The sequence below is a fragment of the Plodia interpunctella genome, chromosome 14 (genome assembly GCF_027563975.2).
Source record: "Plodia interpunctella isolate USDA-ARS_2022_Savannah chromosome 14, ilPloInte3.2, whole genome shotgun sequence".
NCBI classification, from domain to species: domain Eukaryota; kingdom Metazoa; phylum Arthropoda; class Insecta; order Lepidoptera; family Pyralidae; genus Plodia; species Plodia interpunctella.
In genome coordinates, this window is record NC_071307.1 from 6,960,817 (window position 1) to 6,965,968 (window position 5,152).

The window sequence follows — 5,152 nt, forward strand, 5'->3', positions numbered from 1 at the left end:
GTGAACAGATAACAATCTGAAACTGTCAAAGTCTCGGAGTGCAGCTAAAGTTTTGTTTTTTATGCCTGGAACAGAAAGGACTACTTATATAATAAATAGCTATAATAATTGTACAAAACAACCTTTAATTTTCTTTTCAGATAAAATGTCACCTCTACAAATGGTAAGCGCTCTAGTTGTTATAACCTCTGTAGCGCAAGCGCAAAGATCATTTTACGCCGGTTTTCACCCTATTGGATACCCAGAAGAAATCACAGAAGAAATACCCAACAGACTTAGTGATAACAATACTACTAATACAATACTATCAGCAAGCAATAATAGTAACCAAGGTAGTGGTATTAAGGCTAAAATTCCTGTGACGAGACAAGAAGATGAATTTATAAAAGAATTAAACAGTGCCCCCATACATACCGGACCAGCTTGGCTTATGAACTGGTCTCGATATGCTGATATGAAAAAACAAACATGGCCTCTGAAATCGAGAGGGTTCCACGACAGTGCTGCCACCTACTAAATACTGTTGTAAATGAAAAATAAAATGAATTATTTAAATGCTTTTTATTAAATTAAAATTGCATGAAAATGATCTTAAATAAAAATAAAAAAATAAAAAATGTAATAATTAAGTCATTAAATACGAGTAGTATATTGGTGATTAACGTTGATATCACTAACATTAATTACCAATATAATAAAAAAATTGCAATTAAATGCAATGACTGACATTATAATTAATGTGACTGGCTACATTTGCATACATATTGGTTTAAAATAAAAGAAAAAAATAAACTAGAACTCACTAAAGGTAAACATACAGATAAAACAGGTTAACTCCATTAACAATAAAAGCGTCTCACACATAAGCTTGCCAGGAATTTAACTATTTTTTTTCCGAAAATAACTAGATAAGTACATCATTTCAAGGTTTTCAAAACAGGTTTTCTAGATAAACTAGATCAAATTATTTTATACGTTTTGTTCTTCCTTTCATAGTCGTCCCTTTGTTCCGAGCGACACTAAAAATTTAAATTTCGTACGATTCATTCTTTTGCCGTTAAATTTTTCTTCTATTTATCGATGAAATTATTGGGCTTTTGTGGCCAGGTTTGCGGCTGTTTCCTGAAGTTTTCATATTCTCGCCAGTTTATATAATAAAAAGGTCTGTTGTCTAACGGTAGTTTTTCGACTGTGGTTGTGAACCTTCTGTCATTTAGTACCTGAATGGGTACAGCTTCGTCTTCGCCGAAACGGTTGGAGATGGAAAATACATCACTCTGTTGAGGGTAACCTATGGGAAGAGATCCGGCGTAAAACGGCCTCTGAGCTGCGGTTAAAGTGGCCATTACTGCGATGATCGCGACAATTTTGTATACTGCCATTGTAGCTGAAAACAATACAGAAACGTTACCTTAACTGCCTATTACAGTGCTGTTGCTAAAGGTTGCATAAATACCGCGCGATTATGATTTTCTTAGATGAAAACAATGAATCGACTTGCGTCAATTCCATAAACTTGAAGAGATATCGGAAATGTCTAGTTTTTCGCGTTGGCAGTGAATAATGAGAAAATTATGGTTTTTTTTTAACATGCATTAACGTCAAAGCTAACATAGAATATTTTATTTATTTCAAAATTTTCACCATTAAAATATTTTGAATAAGTCGTTTTTTCCGGAATACATTAAAATGATCGAATGAATAGATAAAATAAGTAAAATAATGAGACCTAATCTGGTTCAAAATATTAATTACATTAGAAAAATCACAAATATAGCTGATCCCACAAGGAAATTATTTAGGGTAACAGTTTGAGAGGATCTGAAGGGATTATCTCAAATTCACTAAGTACAAATAATGATCCAAGAATGTAATGATCACAATATCACAAGTCCTGAAATATCACAAGTCAAACATAAAAAGAAACATAAACGTCAAACATATAACCTCTCTTTTGTTAGCAAGTTAAAAATAAATAACAAATAATGATTACCTTATCAGTTTGTTTGCAGTACAAGTGCAATGTTTGTTCAGTAGAGTGCATAAAACGACTGTGGTTGAGAGTCTGTACGGAGCGAGTATAAATATGGACCGGTCGATAGTAATCGCGTACATAGATCTAACAGTACACCGAACGGGGCATCGCTTTCTGATTTTGCGGTACTGTATTGTTGACAATATCTTTATTTACACAATTTTTCACTTTAAATAAGTCAGCAATATTGCATCATTTACATTACATTGTAGCTTATAATTAATATATAAAATAAATTAATATATGAAATAAACGTATGACCGGACTTATCGCTAATATAATTTCTTTCAGCCTTCCTTTGGGTGTAGAAAAAAAATTAAGATAGAAAATAGAGCTCATAGAAATAGATATAATAAAATCTGAACAATTTAGGCAGTTTAATACCAAAATATTTTTGGGTAAAGACCAAACCCAGATGACGAACTCGAATTGAACGGCAATAACATCATCATCATCATTTTAAATCACATATTTAGGTATATATATTTTTTAATAAACTGTTACTTGCTGTTGGCAAAGGAAAATCTGAAACTTGTGTATCAGCTAATTCGTAAAAATGTCATAATAAAAAACTAAAAATAAACCTAAACTCAGACTCAGCTTAAAAATATACATGTGGGATGGAGGCTCAGAGTAAAAAATCAAATTAGGCAGCACTTTTTATTTAACTAAAACACACCTCTTCGCGCTTTCGCCCCAATCCGCCATTATTCTATTTCCACTTCCGTCCCTTTCACTCCTACATCCCTCTCTCTCACTCACTCCGTTCCATTTCCCACACTCGGCCATCCTGCTCTCTTGTCTGTCCTCAGACAATCATCATCTTATATTCCCCACACATCCTATTTACTCTACTTAAATTAAATACAACTGAAACAAAACTAATTACATTCTCTATACATAGAGAAAGATAAGAACTTATATCGATAGTAGTGTTATATTTAACCGATAACATTTTTAATTTTGACAGGAAAAATAAAATAGTTAAACACTTTATACAATGCAAATGCAACTGACATTTCAACAATGTTGACTAAATTTAATTCTAGACTAAGCAGTAACCATATATCAGTCTGTGTAGTATACACTATTTACTTAGGATGCTAACCTGCAAATACTTAAAATTAAATATAAACTTTCATACCATACATCATCACACATACATCATTATCACCAATCATACAAACCTGTTAGTTCAATCCTGAATGGGCCATCTCTTCATGTGGTCTGCGGCACTGGATGTACGGTTAGGCCCTTCTGTCGAATCATCGTCCTTTTCGACTTCATACCTATCTCTTCCATTTATTCTGGTAACCCGATAAGGCCCTAGGAACTTGGCCTTCAACTTCAGCCCAGATCCAAACTGAGTCCGCTTTATCGCCACCAGGTCGCCTATCTCATACTTCTGACTTTCCTTTCTCCTCTTGTTAAAATACTTTCTGTTTTCCTCTTGGACGGCTACTATCTGTTGTTTTGCCTTTTGGCGTAATTCTTCTCTGTTTTCATCATATTGTTTAGCAGTTTCCTCCTGCAGTAATTTCAATATCTCTAAATCTTCTTTACATTTCATCTTAGTACCAATAAGTAAGTGAAATGGTGTAGTATTTATGCTTCTTTGAAAAGTACTATTGAGTGCTCTTTGCACTCTGCTTACATGCTTATACCATGCTCCAGGACCTTCGATACACAGCTTGGTAAGCATTGGTATAATAATCCTACGTATTCTCTCAACTTGTCCGTTACCACGGGGTATACCAGTTGTAATTGTTATATGTTGGATATTTTCTTCCTTACAGTAGTCTTGAAACTCCCGACTGGTAAATGCTGTTCCTCTATCCGAAATGATCCTACTTGGATTCCCAAAAACTTGTTGGTGTATTCTCAATTTATTCAGGGTCTCTGCACTAGATGTGGTTTTGGTGGGAAACAACCATACAAATTTTGTAAAGGCATCAATTACCGTTAGAATGTAGTTGTATTGTTTTTGGGTTCCTGTCAATGGTCCAACATGGTCTATGTGCAGGGTATCCAATGGAATACTTTCCTTCTCTATAGGGTGCAGGAATCCCTCCTGCTTTCCTTCTTTCCTTGTTGCGAGGAGACACGGTATACAAGCCACTACAAATTCTTCCAATTTTCTATCTAAATCCTTAATATAGTAATCTTGTAATATGAGTTCTTTCATCTTCTTCTTGGAAAAGTGACCATTACTGTGAGTTCTCATTATTATCTCCTTTTCAAAGTGCTTAGGTATAACCAACAGCTTTCCTGGTCCTTTGTATAAGAGACCACCATCCAATGTATAATCCTTATAAGTTTTTTCAGTTAATATATCCTTGATTGCTTTTAATCCTTCGTCTTGATCCTGAGCTTGCTTTATTTGATCTCTTAGGCAGATAATAGTGGCCACATACGGGTTGCGGCTGAGGGCATCAGCATGGGGCATCTTTTCTCCAGCTCTATGCTCTATTTCAAAGTCATACTCATTTAACATCATCACCCATCGAGCCACTTTAGCAGTGAGATCCTTCTTCATCAGAGTTTGCTGAAAAGCTTTACAATCTGTTATTAATTTGAATCGCACACCATATAGATAGTGTCTAAACTTTTTAATACCTTCAACTATTGCTAATGCCTCCAATTCATAGCTGGAATATCTACTTTGTGCATCATTATTCTTACGACTCATATACTGAACAGGATGCAAACCCGTGGGATGGTGTTGCATTAAAATAGCTGATATTGCAATGTGAGAGGCATCAGTATGTAGCTCTGTCTTCAACTTAGGGTTAAATATCTTTAAAACTGGACCAGAAGTTAACTTTTGCTTTAATGAGTTAAAGGCAATCCATTGTTGTTCATCAAATACAAAGTTTATGTCTTTCTTTAACAAGTCATTCAAGGGTTTAGCTATAATAGCATAGTTTTCTATATATTTTCTAAAGTAGGAGGTCAATCCTAAGAAACTTTTGATTTGCTTACCATTTCTTGGTTCAGGAAACTTCATGACAGCATCAATCTTTTCAGTAGTAGGACGTACTTCACCATCTTTGATAACATGTCCTAAATACTCAATCTCTTTTTGCAATATCTTAGCCTTCTTCCAATTGATTTGCA

At 34.4% G+C, this 5,152-nt stretch overlaps 1 long non-coding RNA gene across 1 annotated transcript; it reads right to left on the bottom strand.

Annotated features, from left to right (window-relative positions):
- Nucleotides 1-542: 542 nt before the first annotated feature.
- On the bottom strand, nucleotides 543-2,293 carry LOC135309853 (uncharacterized). Its single transcript, XR_010370081.1, has 2 exons — nucleotides 1,994-2,293; nucleotides 543-1,387 (listed from the first exon to the last, which is right to left on the bottom strand). It is a non-coding gene; the product is annotated as an uncharacterized LOC135309853 (long non-coding RNA).
- Between the last annotated feature and the right edge of the window lie 2,859 nt (nucleotides 2,294-5,152).